This window comes from Oncorhynchus nerka, linkage group LG26 (assembly GCF_034236695.1).
Source record: "Oncorhynchus nerka isolate Pitt River linkage group LG26, Oner_Uvic_2.0, whole genome shotgun sequence".
In the NCBI taxonomy this organism is placed as follows: domain Eukaryota; kingdom Metazoa; phylum Chordata; class Actinopteri; order Salmoniformes; family Salmonidae; genus Oncorhynchus; species Oncorhynchus nerka.
This window is the reverse complement of record NC_088421.1, coordinates 9897628-9913046: the sequence shown is the minus strand read 5'-3', so window position 1 is coordinate 9913046 and position 15419 is coordinate 9897628.

The following is a 15419-nucleotide window of genomic DNA, read 5'->3' as shown; positions in this document are numbered from 1 at the left end:
TGGGTATATACTCCAGGAATTCATATATATGTGTGTGTGTGTGTGGCTGAGTGGTGCTCTGTCTCCATGCTCCTGTCAGATGTGGGAGCACATTGCCTACTCATCCTTTTGTGAACAGCAGGGTATTCTCAGGAATGTGTGGAACACAAACAGGGAGAGAAGAACAGAGGGAGGGAGGAGAGGGAGACTTGGTGAGTCAGAGAGAGAGAGAATGATAGGTGAGTGACAGACCGATTCATCTCAACAAATTGAGAAGGAAAATGAGAGCTGCAGCACCTCTATTACCCAGTAGCATAGCATGCACCTTACCACCTCTTTCCCTGCTACACCTACTGGAAATAAAACACACACATGGCTCAAAGTGTGGTGGGTCCTGTAATGCCTTAGTTGGTAGAGCGTTGCGCTTGCAACACCAGCATTGTGGGTTCGGTTTTCCCGGGGCCAACCATACGGAAAACTCTTAAGTTTCTGCTAAATGGCATATATTCTATAATGTCGTGACCCAAAGGTCTTGTTAGTCCCACTTTTTCAGTGACCAGAAACAACCCTCCCAGTGTGTCTGTCAGGTAGAAGACCTTTCGGTAGTAGTTTTCTAAATGGGAAGTTTGTGTACCACAGGGATCAGGGAGGATCCTCCTGGATGAAGTGTGAGCAGCAGGCAGTGAATTACTCTCTGTCCGTGGGACTGATTTCCTCACGGCTAGTGGACTCACTGACCCCAATCAGCATTTCATCCATTGGTCAGGCTCACACACACACACACACACACACACACACACACACACAGCACTGCTGCAGGACATACTTACATACTGTGTGTGTGCAAACACAGAACATGCTCATACACTTTCTCTCTGTCTCTCTTTCAATTCAATTCAAGGGGCTTTATTGGCATGGGAAACATCTGTAAACGTTGCCAAAGCAAGTGAAGTAGATAATATACAAAAGTGAAATAAACAATGAGGCAGGCAGGCTGATGAGGTGATAAGGAGGCTGGGCAGAGATGGCGTGCTGGGCTGGTTGCCTGGTTGCCTCCCTTCTCTCGCTCTCTTTACTCTCCTCTCGCTCTCTTCTCTCTCCTCTTTCTCTCCTTTCTCTCTCTCCTCTCTCCTCTCTCTCTCTCTCTTTTCTCCCTCCTCTCTCTCTCTCCCTCTCTCTCTCTCTCTTTTCTCCCTCCTCTCTCTCTCTCCCTCTCCTCTCTCTCTCTCTTTTCTCCTTCCTCTCTCTCCCTCTCCTCTCTCTCTCTCTTTTCTCCCTCCTCTCTCTCCCTCTCCTCTCTCTCTCTCTTTTCTCCCTCCTCTCTCTCCCTCTCCTCTTTCTCTCACTCTCTATTATCTCTCTTCTCTCTTCCCTCTCTCTCCTCTCTTCTCTCTTCCCTCTCTCTTCTCTCTTCCCTCTCTCTCTTCTCTCTCTCTCGTCTCTCTCGTCTCTCTCTCTCTCTCCTCTCGCTCTTCTCTCTCTTTTTTCTCTCTCTCTCTCCTCTCCTCTCGCTCTCTTCTCTCTCCTCTCTCTCTCTCTCTCTCTGTCTCTCTCTTTCTCTGTGATTGGACTTACAGAGCCACACTCAAACCGTCGACTTTGATCTCCTCTGTACTGCCTTATTTGGTCATCTCTAAATGCCCACATTTTTCAACTTGATGTCCGTGTTTGTGTAGCCCTGGCAAGTCTCTTCTAAAGGGCTCAGTTGTCACAGTCTAAATGGTGTTTTAGGTGGATGTTGTCGACTGTATTCCATCTTTCTCATCTATTCTCAGTGTTGAGATGTAACTTAGCTTGAATTTTGGAGAATTTTGGTAGACAGAGCTCTTCTAAAACAGACTGAATGCTATGCATCGGACTCTCTCTCTAAGCAAGCTGGTCTTGGGGCTCTGTTCACAAACACAAACAGACCCCACAGAACCCCAGGACAGCAACACAATTACACCCAACCAAATCATGATAAAACAAAAAGATAATTACTTGACACATTGCAAACTATGCTATTTGGCCCTAAACAGAGAGTACACAGTGGCAGAATACCTGACCACTGTGACTGACCCAAACTTAAGGAAAGCTTTGACTATGCACAGACTCAGTGAGCATAGCCTTGCTATTGAGAAAGGCCGCCGTAGACAGACATGGCTCTCGAGAAGGCAGGCTATGTGCACACTGCCCACAAAATGAGGTGGAAACTGAGCTGCACTTCCTAACCTCCTGCCCAATAGATGAACATATTAGAGAGTAGAGGTCGACCGATTAAGATTTTTCAACACCGATACCGATTATTGGAGGACCAAAAAAAAGCCGCTGCCGATTAATCGGCCAATTAAAAAAAAAATGTATTTGTAATAATGTCAATTACAACAATACTGAATGAACACTTATTAAATTAAAATATAATACATCAATCAAATCAATTTAACCTCAAATAAATAATGAAACATGTTCAATTTGGTTTAAATAATGCAAAAACAAAGTGTTGGAGAAGAAAGTAAAAGTGCAGTATGTGCCATGTAAGAAAGCTAACGTTTAAGTTCCTTGCTCAGAACATGAGAACATATGAAAGCTGGTGGTTCCTTTTAACATGAGTCTTCAATATTCCCAGGTAAGAAGTTTTAGGTTGTAGTTATTATAGGAATTATAGGACTATTTCCCTCTATACCATTTGTATATCATTAACCTTTGACTATTGGATGTTCTTATAGGCACTTCAGTATTGCCAGTGTAACAGTATAGCTTCCGTCCCTCTTCTCGCTCCTCCCTGGGCTCGAACCAGCAACACAACGACAACAGCCACCATCGAAGCAGCGTTACCCATGCAGAGCAAGGGAAACAAACACCCCAAGGCTCAGAGCGAGTGACGTTTGAAACGCTATTAGCGTGCGCTAACTAGCTAGCCATTTTACTTCGGTTACACCAGCCTCATCTAGGGAGTTGATAGGCTTGAAGTCATAAACAGCGCAATGCTTGACGCACAACGAAGAGCTGCTGGCAAAACACACGAAAGTGCTGTTTGAATTCATGTTTACGCGCCTGATTCTGCCTACCACCGATCAGTCAGATACTTAGATAATTGTATGCTTGCATGCTCAGTCAGATAATATGCAATGCAGGACACGCTAGATAATATCTAGTAATATCATCAACCATGTGTAGTTAACTAGTGATTATGATTGATTGTTTTTTATAAGATAAGTTTAATGCTAGCTAGCAACTTACCTTGGCTTACTGCATTTGCGTAACAGGCAGTCTCCTTGTGGAGTGCAACGAGAGAGGCAGGTCATTATTGCATTGGACTAGTTAACTGTAAGGTTGCAAGATTGGATCCCCCGAGCTGACAAGGTGAAAATCGGTCGTTCTGCCCCTGAACGAGACAGTTAACCCACCGTTCCTAGGCCGTCATTGAAAATAAGAATGTGTTCTTAACTGACTTGCCTAGTTAAATAAAGGTATAATATATATATATAAAATCGGCGCCCAAAAATACAGATTTCCGATTGTTATGAAAACTTTAAATCGGCCTTAATTGATCAGCCATTCCGATTAATCGGTCGACCTCTATTAGAGAGACATATTTCCCCCAGATTACACAGACCACAGATAAAGTCCCATATCTACTGGGTGAAATACCACAGTGTGCCATCACAGCAGCAAGATTTGTGACCTGTTGCCACAAGAAAAGGGCAACCAGTGAAGAACAAACACCATTGTAAATACAACCCATATTTATGTTTATTTATTTGAACTATTTGCACATTGTTACAACACTGTATATAGCCATAATAAAACATTTTAAATGTCTTTATTCTTTTGGTGTAATGTCAACTGTTAATTCTGCTTTGTTTATTTCACTTTAGTTTATTATCTATTTCACTTGCTTTTGCAATGTAAACATATGTTTCCCATGCCAATAAAGCCCCTTGAATTGAATTGAATTGAATTGACTTGAGAGTGTCTTGTATCTGACCTTTGTCTGCTGTGTAGAACATAGAGACTCTCACGGTCTGGAGTGGCAACTGCTCGAGGCACCCGTCTCTCTGAGTCTATGCCAGCCTCTATCTTCTACCCACAGCTAAGCTCTTCTCTGGCATGCAGGAAAGGCCACTAACACACAGTGACAGAGGCTAAAGACACAGAATGGCCATCAGGCCTGGCATATGTATCTCATCAAATTACAAATGGAAATATAAGGCAGAGCCTGTGGCATATAGAACCAGCAGGGGGGGTGTGTACTGGTCTAGAACACGCACGCACACACGCATGCACGGCTGGCTGGGCTGTACAGCGTTCCTTCTATCAACAGGAAGGAGTGTGCAGCTCTACTGAAGATGAGACGATAGTGAGGACGAGGAGAGCTTATCCTGCCATTTTTCAAAACATACTCAGGGAGAAGGACCTATCTGGGTGTCATCTCTGTGCCAGTGGAGGATAGGGCATGGCTGGATCAGACGCTGGATCAGGGGGGCGGAGCCCCGAAACCTCTGTGTCATCTCTGCATCGCCTTATCCCAGTGTACAGTGTGGATAGTGGGAGCAGCAGCAGCTCAAGTCCAGACTAGCACAGCGTAGCACGACCACGTTCCTCTTAGTTCTGGTTGCCCTGGTCTCTGCTTTCTTCTCCCTTGGTCTGCTGTGGGGTCTCTTGTGAACGACAATGAAACTCCAGCTCTGAGTTTTGGCAGATATGTTGACGGGTCACTTAATTAGAGAGCGAGGGAACAGAATGTTGAATGGGGGAAAAGCCTTGTGAAGAGAAAAGGGCAGCGAGTTGTTCGAGTTTAGTGGTGTGTTCTGTTCATTGGCTGGGTGCTGTGCTGTTGTTGCTGTCCCACACTCCCTAGGATGTTGTCCTCCACTCCAGCAGAGAGAGAGTTCACTGACTCTTAAGTGCTGATAGAGAGAATGTGTGGACTGGAGCAGTGAATGAAAAACAGAACTGGGAGAGATGGGAGGATTGGATATGGTAGAAAGAGACTGGGAGAGATGGGAGGATTGGATATGGTAGAAAGAGACTGGGAGAGATGGGAGGATTGGATATGGTAGAAAGAGACTGGGAGAGATGGGAGGATTGGGTATGGTAGAAAGAGACTGGGAGAGATGGGAGGATTGGATATGGTAGAAAGAGACTGGGAGAGATGGGAGGATTGGGTATGGTAGAAAGAGACTGGGAGAGATGGGAGGATTGGATATGGTAGAAAGAGACTGGGAGAGATGGGAGGATTGGATATGGTAGAAAGAGACTGGGAGAGATGGGAGGATTGGATATGGTAGAAAGAGACTGGGAGAGATGGGAGGATTGGATATGGTAGAAAGAGACTGGGAGAGATGGGAGGATTGGATATGGTAGAAAGAGACTGGGAGAGATGGGAGGATTGGATATGGTAGAAAGAGACTGGGAGAGATGGGAGGATTGGATATGGTAGAAAGAGACTGGGAGAAATGGGAGGATTGGATATGGTAGAAAGAGACTGGGAGAGATGGGAGGATTGGATATGGTAGAAAGAGACTGGGAGAGATGGGAGGATTGGATATGGTAGAAAGAGACTGGGAGAGATGGGAGGATTGGATATGGTAGAAAGAGACTGGGAGAGATGGGAGGATTGGGTATGGTAGAAAGAGACTGAGAGAGATACAGTTGAAGTCGGAAGTTTACATACACTTAGGTTGGAGTCATTAAAACTCGTTTTTCAACCACTCCACAAATTTCTTGTCCTAACCGACTTACAGAAACTATAGTTTGTTAACACCTACTTTGTGCATGACACAAGTAATTTTTCCAACAATTGTTTACAGACAGATTATTTCACTTGTAATTCACTGTATCACAATTCCAGTGGGTCAGAAGTTTACATACACTAAGTTGACTGTGCCTTTAAACAGCTTGGAAAATTCCAGAAAATGATATGGCTTTAGAAGCTTCTGATAGACTAATTGACATCATTTGAGTCAATTGGAGGTGTACCTGTGGATGTATTTCAAGGCCTTCCTTCAAACTCAGTGCCTCTTTGCTTGACATCATGGGGAAATCAAAAGAAATCAGCCAAGACCACAAGTCTGGTTCATCCTTGGGAGCATTTTCAAATGCCTGCAGGTAATACGTTCATCTGTACAAACAATAAGTATAAGTATAAACACCACGGGACCACGCAGCCATCATACCGCTCAGGAAGGAGACGTGTTTTGTCTCCTAGAGATGAAAAGTGCAAATCAATCCCAGAACAACAGCAAAGGACCTTGTGAAGATGCTTGGGGGAAACCGGTACAAAAGTATCTATATCCACAGTAAAAAGAGTCCTATATCGACATAACCTGAAAGGCCGCTCCGCAAGGAAGAAGCCACTGCTCCAAAACCGCCATAAAAAAAGCCAGACTACGGTTTGCAACTGCACATGGGGACAAAGATCGTACTTTTGGGGGGAAATGTCTATTGTTCTCAAGAAACAAAAATAGAACTGTTTGCCCATAGTGACCATCGTTATGTTTGGAGGAAAAGGGGGGGTCTTGCAAGCCGAAGAACACCATCCCAACCGTGAAGAATGGGGGTGCTTTGCTGCAGGAGGGACTTGTGCACTTCACAAAATAGATGGCGTCATGAGGGAGGAAAATTATGTGGATATATTGAAGCAACATCAAGACATCAGTCAGGAATTTAAAGCTTGGTTGAAAATGGGTCTTCAAAATGGACATTGACCCCAATCATACTTCCAAAGGTGGCAAAATGGCTTATGGACAACAAAGTCAAGGTATTGGAGTGGCCATAACAAAGCCCTGACCTCAATCCTATAGAACATTTTTGGGCAGAACCGAAAAAGCGTGTGCGAGCAAGGAGGCCTACAAACCTGACTCAGTTACACCAGCTCTGTAAGAAGAATGGGCCAAAATTCACAAAACTTCTTGTTGGAAGCTTGTGGAATGCTACTCAAAACGTTTAACAAAAAGTTAAACAATTTAAAGGCAATGCTACCAAATACTATTTGAGTGTATGTAAACGTCTGACCCACTGGGAATATGATGAAAGAAATTAAAGCTGAAATAAATAATTCTCTCTGATATTCTTAAAATAAAGTGGTGATCCTAACTGACCCAAGACAGAGAATTTTTACTAGGATTAAATGTCAGGAATTGTGAAAAACTGAGTTTAAATGTATTTTGCTAGAGTGTATATAAACTTCAACTGTATATGTTAATGAGAGAGTGAGAGAAAGGAGAGTGAGAGGTAACAAATGTGAACATAGGCCTTTTTCCCACCTAGAAACAGTGCTCACACTCACACTCTGTTCACGCTGTGTGTATGAGTGTGTGTGTTGGATATATGTCTTCCTGTGTGTACAGTAAGGACAATGAACTCTCCTCTCCTCCATCTTTCTCCTCCATCATTCTCCTCCAGTCTTTGTATCGTGGTAGGAATGTAAAAGCCATCTGACTTCAAATGGAAACTCCAGTGTGGTGTGATTGACCATCTAACTTGACTGTATTATTAACATTCAGACCCTGCCTGGCTCCGAGTATTATACACTCCATCCATCGGTGCGAGTCCTCCTCCATCTTGGCTCAATGCTGGCTCCATCACGCCCATGCCTTTGGCCCACTGCCCGGTGTGGCTCCGTGATGAGCCAGGCAGGTCCAGTTTCAGTCTCTGCCCATGCCCCGGAGGGAAACAGAAACGTCATCCCCGGTTCAAAGTGATAATTTTCATCTGTTAATTACATAGAGGCTCAGATCGGCTAAATATACTGAGGGGGGCACAGAGGCCTGCTAAAACCCTGGAGCTTCTGGAGCTACACTCCTGAAAACACACTGGAAAAAGGAGTGAGAGAGAGAAAGAAAGAAAGAAAGGGAGGGGAGGGGGTGGGGGGCTGTGATTGCAGCGGAGGCCAATCGTGATGCTCTGATTGCTCCCAGTGATTGTGGTTCGGGGGGGTGGGGGGAGTAGCTCTCTGCCAGATGTTGTCGTTCCTCTGTTTAAGTTACATGCTACATGGAATACACACAGGGAGATGGATGTTAATGTTGAGACATAATCAAGACGAGGTTCTGTACCTGACAAGACCCAGCCGCTGCCTCTCACAGCAACCTTCAGACAGACACTACTAGATGTAGACTAGTGGTGCAAAGGGTTCTGGAAGAGAATGACCTGTAGACTTATTGATGGGAGAGTGAGTTGGTAGATGTAATGTTATTGATGGTGGTGGGGTGGAGAATTGTCATTGTGCCTGTCACCGTTGCACACTCCCGAGATTGATGTCCTCCAGAGGTGTAGTAGCAAGAGGTGATGTGGATGGTGGTCAGGCGAGATGGGCACAGCGGTGATGGGCAGGGGTTTGCAACGTTGTCGACGGCGACCACAAGAAGAGCAGCTGCTGTACTCAAGTGGAATAACAAGAGAGAAACAGAACAAACAAAAAAAGACATGCTCAGAACATGGGTGTATTTTTAGAGCAGAATAATTTCACAGTTGAGTAAAAACAGGTCCATTTGGACACGCCCCGTCTCGTGCCTTTCCAGTTACCCCTTCATCTCTTAGATGCGATTGTCTCAGTGAACGTGAACAAACTCTCCTCATAAACAAACAGCTTCAAATGAGGAACCAGTAGGCTGAAGTGTATCACTCTCTCTCCACTTAGTGTGTGGTAGTTGTTGGGGAGATGGAGGGAGAGACAGACAGAGAGAGAGAGAGAGAGAGGGAGAGACAGACAGAGAGAGAGAGGGAGGGAGAGACCGACAGACAGAGAGAGAGAGAGAGACAGACAGAGAGAGAGAGATGGAGGGAGAAAAGGAAGAATGAGACAGGAAAGCCCAGGAGGGTTGTAAAGGGAGAATGAAATTCTCATATCTCCCCTCTGTCTGTCTGTCTCTGTCTTCTTTCTCTCTCTCCTCTCTGTCTGTCTGTCTGTCTGTCTCTGTCTTCTTTCTCTCTCTCTCGCTCTGTCTCTCTCTCTTTCTGTGTGTGTATATGACTCATGAGAACATGAGGTCAGATGATACGAGCACCAGAACTCCCTTGGTGGCATTCAAGTGCTGCACAGCCAGGGAGAACGTTGATGTGGCTGGGTCTCTCACCTCAGTATCCCCCCCCCCATCCTCCTTCATGTACCAACAGCTCATACTAGTTAATTATTCATCAACCTATTGATAATGCTCCATGGGGGTGAGACCTGCACACCACATTTAAGTGCAGTGGGTGTGTCTTAAAGCAGGGGTTTTCAAACTGGGGTCTGTGGCACCCTAGGGGGATTTTTTTTAATGCCCGCTGCAACAGAATACCATCGTGCCATTTTTATGTCTCTGCGTCCGGTATAAGAGAAGTTAGAGGTAGCTTCACGTGCCAATGCTAGCTAGAATTAGCGCAATGACCGGAAGTCTACAGGAACCGTTAGCAAGCTATCCGACTCTGGGGAAGTAGACAAATGACTTCATTGCAAAATCTCAAACTCTCCATGAAATATGGAGGAGAGTACAGTCATTGGAGCTAATTACATGTTTTTTTTCTATATAAAACATTCTTAGGCAGGCAGTCTAAGTGGTAATTTTCTGGATGGAAAAACAGATCGAATACCATCTTAGAGACCTAACGATCAAATTAAATCGAGACAGTCAGGGAGAATTGAAAATTCAGGGCGCATGGCCATAGATGTTGTTATAATGTTTGAACAGAGGAACACAGCTTTAGCCATGGCAAAATGCATAGAATTGCAGGAAATTAGCTTTAAAAACTGTAAAATTGTCTCTCAGCTCCATGCCAAACAGTGTAGAATTGCTTGTAATTTGCTTCAGAACTGCTAGATGTTCTTATCTCAATTGAATTTGTTTTCGAAATGGCTTTTACCACAGCAACATTTTCTCTACACTGTTAAGATGCCTCTCTAGCTAGTTTAGAGTTTACACTTCCTTTATAAAACTGTCTACCAAATCTATTCATTTTTTAAATGTTGATTACTTCTACTTGCCAATAGCATTCACCCGATGATAAAAATTTGTGATTTATTGGCGGGCCCTGGGTCACTGGTTTGGCTGGGCGGGGGCCCTGGGCTAGAACAGTTTGAAAACCCCTGCCATAGGGTGGATGTGTGTCTTCCCAATCAAAGCACACATCCTCCAAGCTCTTCCAACCCCTAGTCCTCATGCAGGCATCTTCCAGTATAGTACAGCCAGTGGAGGAATTCTGACCACACTGAAGACTATACTTAACAAACCCAGCCACAGGATAACTCCATATTTAGGGATATTAATGCCTTGTGTGTGTGTGTGTGTGTGTGTGTGTGTGTGTGTGTGTGTGTGTGTGTGTGATCATATCTGTCTCATTCTGCTCTCCATCTGCCTGCTACTTCTCCATCTTTTGTTTCTGCTTTACATCTCTCGCTCGGTCTCTCTCTTCCATTCAAAGGGCTTTATTGGCTTGGGAAACATGTTTACATTGCCAAAGCAAGTGGAATAGATCATAAACGAAAAACTGAACAGCAAACATTAAACTCACAAAAGTTTCAAAACGATAAAGACATTTAAAATGTTATATTATGGCTATGTGTACAGTGTTGTAACAATGTGCGAGTAGGGAAATTAAATCAACATACATATGAGTTGTATTTATAATCTCTATCAACTCTCTTTCTCTCCCTCTCTGGCCTGCTAGGTTTCAGGCTGTCCTCTCGCTCTCTGGCCTGCTAGGTTTCAGGCTGTCCTCTCGCTCTCTGGCCTGCTAGGTTTCAGGCTGTCCTCTCGCTCTCTGGCCTGCTAGGTTTCAGGCTGTCCTCTCGCTCTCTGGCCTGCTAGGTTTCAGGCTGTCCTCTCGCTCTCTGGCCTGCTAGGTTTCAGGCTGTCCTCTCGCTCTCTGGCCTGCTAGGTTTCAGGCTGTCCTCTCGCTCTCTGGCCTGCTAGGTTTCAGGCTGTCCTCTCGCTCTCTGGCCTGCTAGGTTTCAGGCTGTCCTCTCGCTCTCTGGCCTGCTAGGTTTCAGGCTGTCCTCTCGCTCTCTGGCCTGCTAGGTTTCAGGCTGTCCTCTCGCTCTCTGGCCTGCTAGGTTTCAGGCTGTCCTCTCGCTCTCTGGCCTGCTAGGTTTCAGGCTGTCCTCTCGCTCTCTGGCCTGCTAGGTTTCAGGCTGTCCTCTCGCTCTCTGGCCTGCTAGGTTTCAGGCTGTCCTCTGGCTCTCTGGCCTGCTAGGTTTCAGGCTGTCCTCTCCCTCTCTGGCCTGCTAGGTTTCAGGCTGTCCTCTCCCTCTCTGGCCTGCTAGGTTTCAGGCTGTCCTCTCGCTCTCTGGCCTGCTAGGTTTCAGGCTGTCCTCTCCCTCTCTGGCCTGCTAGGTTTCAGGCTGTCCTCTCGCTCTCTGGCCTGCTAGGTTTCAGGCTGTCCTCTCCCTCTCTGGCCTGCTAGGTTTCAGGCTGTCTGCCTGACGCATGTATCCCATGTTCCCCTTGGGCATTAGTGGGGTCATGGATGTTCACTGAAGGATATATTGGACACACCCACCTCCTTGTATGCCACCGATATCGACATTCAGCCAATCAGCTCCCTCTGAGCTCTCCCCTCAGCCAATCATCTTCCGCTATGTGTCTCACCCCAGTAGTGCCATGTTCCCTGTAATCACTGTATGCACCAATGCGTGTGCGTGTGGTGGTGTGTGCGCCTGAATGTGTGTCATTGCTTGTATGAGTAAGGGGAATCCGGGTCGGAGGGATGTGTCTGTGAGAGTGTGGATCAGTCTGGGTTGGCCCAGGTTAGAACTCACATGATCTCACATGGTTCAACTAGAACAGCATGAGGTCACCACACACACACACACACACACACACACACACACACACACACACACACACACACACACACACACGGAATGCATCCATAACGTGCTGTCTGTGTTCCTGTGGGAAAAGTCGAGGGTCAGGTGGGTCTAATTGGTTTGTTACCCGTCTGCTTGAGAGATGGGGCGTGTTGTGTCATGCAGTCAGACAGGGCCAGGCAGGGAGGGACCACCCTGCTCCTCTCAGCTGTGTCGATGGGTTAGAGGTGAGGGGGACGAAGACGTAAGAGGACTCCGCTCTTGTTTCTCCAACTCCACCTGCCACTGGCCTCCTACCACTCTTTCCTCCTCACAACAGGTGTGACCTCACCCCTGATCTCCCGTCAGAGTACCCTGTCCCAGCCCTAGCCATAACCATTAGAAAGGGAACCTAAAACTGACTGTAGACCAGTGCTTACATTACCTCACACCTTCAGACCAACACCATATTTTCCAAGCACATCCATCCCCTGCACTGAACGCCCTGTGATGACACAGCCATCCTACTCCAGTAAAACTAACTGTGTGTGGGTTTCCACTCTGTTCTCACATCTGCCATTGAGCTGCATGTTATGTCTGCCCTCTAGTGGCCAGAGAGCTGTAACTGCGCCCTGTGAACTCTGCTATCTAATGTTTTCTCTACTGATGGGCAGAGTCCACCAGTTTCCCAGCCTCTCTCGTTCTCTCTTCCTCTCGTTTTTACTGTGCTTACTGTATGTGTCTCTAGCTACACACAGGGAGTTATAGTGACAGTGGAAGGCTGTGTAGAGTGGTGGATTCCTCTGGGCTGGCCATGACTCTGACCTGGAAACATAGACCTAGAGGAAAACCTCTCCACACACACACACACACACACACACCTTCATAGCCACCTTGTCCTCAGTGACCCTAGTTTCTTCTTGTTAAACTCTTGTCTCAGTGTCTGTGTTTACTGAAAACATTCCCCTGTTTTGCCCGCATAGTCATTTGTTTGATCTCTCTCACTGACACTGAACGTCTCACTCTCTCTAACACAGCTCAATGGCTGGGGCGGCAGGTAGCTTAGTGGTTAGTGGTTAGAGCGTTGGACTAGTAACCGAAAGGTTGCAAGATCGAATCCCCGAGCTGACAAGTTAAAACTCTGTCGTTCTGCCCCTGAACAAGGCAGTTAACCCACTGTTCCGAGGCCATCATTGTAAATAAGAACTTGTTCTTAACTGACTTGCCTAGTTTTTATTAAACACACACACACTGTTAGTGTCTCTTAAGTATCTCTCCAGTGGTGGAAAAAGTACCCAATTGTCATATTTGAGTAAAAGTATAGATTCTTTAATAGAAAGTTGTAAAAGTGAAAGTCACCCAGTAAAATACTACTAAATGTCGCCAGGGGCACACGATTTGTGTTTAGTCAGTCCTCCAGAACAGAGGCAGTAATGATGACCACGTGCTCTCTTGATAAGTGCGGAAATTTCACAATTTTACTCTCCTGCTAAGCATTCAAAATGTAACAAGTACTTTGGGTTGTTAGGGAAAATGTATGGATTAAAAAGTGCAATATTTCTTTAGGAATGTAGTGAAGTAGAAGTTGTCAAAAATGTAAAGTATTTTTACTTAAGTACTTTATACCCCTGCATCTCTCTGATAAAGATCCTGCCTGATGTCTTGCTCAGCTAGCTGTGTGTATGGGGTTGTTTTGGCTGGTGGTTCTCAGTCAGTCAGTGAAGAATGGGAGTGGGCCTGCTCTGCTGTGTCACCATCGGACTGTGTCCCCATCGGGCTGTGTCCCCATCGGGCTGTGTCCCCATCGGGCTGTGTCCCCATCGGGCTGTGTCCCCATCGGGCTGTTTCCCCATCGGGCTGTGTCCCCATCGGGCTGTTTCCCCATCGGGCTGTTTCCCCATCGGGCTGTGTCCCCATCGGGCTGTGTCCCCATCGGGCTGTGTCCCCATCGGGCTGTGTCCCCATCGGGCTGTGTCCCCATCGGGCTGTTTCCCCATCGGGCTGTGTCCCCATCGGGCTGTGTCCCCATCGGGCTGTTTCCCCATCGGGCTGTTTCCCCATCGGGTTGTGTCCCCATCGGGCTGTGTCCCCATCGGGCTGTGTCCCCATCGGGCTGTGTCCCCATCGGGCTGTGTCACCATCGGGCTGTGTCACCATCGGGCTGTGTTAGTTAATCTACTGGCCGGTGGTGTTGGCGTCACTATGAAGGGTATTCTCTACCAACTAATCAGTCTGTGAGCAGGCGCTCCCTGCTTTCACTCTCTCTCTCTCTCTCTCTCTCTCTCTCTCTCTCTCTCTCTCTCTCTCTCTCTCTCTCTCTCTCTCTCTCTCTCTCTCTCTCTCTCTCTCTCTCTCTCTCTCTTTCTGGCTCGGTGGTGCCCATGGCAGGGAGGGCGAAGGTCCGAGGCGGCTGTAGGGTAGGGTGGGGGCAAGAACAGTGTGGCGTCTCTCCAGAGATTAGCGGCGTGTGCCGTTTGAATCTCACACTCTTTGATTTCAGGACTTCAAGGGCTTTAGGGGTGAATGCGAGGTTACGATGAAGAAAGATAATATGACATTTGTAATGTCTTTACTGTTTTGAAACTTCTGTATGTGTAATGTTTACTGTTAATTTTTGTTGTTTTTCACTTTATATATTCACTTTGTATGTTGTCTACCTCACTTGCTTTGGCAATGTTAACACATGTTTCCCATGCCAATAAAGCCCTTGAATTGAATTGAATTGAAAGAAATGAAGACGACGAGCCACAGACAGACAGGCATACAGGTGTTCCCTTTCTCCCGGGATGTTTAGGCGCTAGTGGTGTTCAGGCCTCATCCAACCACAACATAGCAGGAATGTGTACCTGTGCGCCAATCAGCGGCCAGTATGGGTCACTGGTGGCAACGGTGGTATTGTGACAGCGCACGGTGTGTGACTACTTTGTCCTCCGTGTGAACTGTAACTCAACACCTTTTCTCTCCGCTCTTCCGTTGCTTGCTTCTCCTTCTCCTGTTTTTGTAAATATCGTCACAGGTCACTAAAGAGAGGGAGAGACAGTGATCTTTTGTTCCCAATTGGGCTTGTCTGTTATTGGCAAAACTCTACAGCAAAATTCAGTATGAGTCTCTCACAATGCTGCACTTGTGATAAGCAGATCGTTTTCATTGATTGAACCAGGTAGGCTCATCGTAAGGGGGTGCCAGCTTATGATGTCATACACACAGTATCCCCTGTCAAGGCCAGTCCCCTTCTGAAGCTTCCATCTGGCTGTGGTCTTTTTCTGAATGGGACGTCCCCCCTGAGTGATCTGCTCCTGGTGTCTCTCCGTCCGCTCCTGGTGTCTCTCTGTCCGCTCCTGGTGTCTCTCTGTCCGCTCCTGGTGTCTCTCCGTCCGCTCCTGGTGTCTCTCCGTCCGCTCCTGGTGTCTCTCCGTCCGCTCCTGGTGTCTCTCCGTCCGCTCCTGGTGTCTCTCCGTCCGCTCCTGGTGTCTCTCCGTCCGCTCCTGGTGTCTCTCCGTCCGGTCCTGGGCGGGTTCTGCTTGGAAGTCTGTCAGAACCCAAACCTCTGGTCTGACCACAGGCTGAACACAACCCCTCACGGTCACAGCCCACAATCACAGCACAGCCCACAGCCTATAAGATTTGAGTCTTCATGAGAACGTAATTACACCCCAGCAGTGTATTTATACACGTGTGTGACTCTATGGAT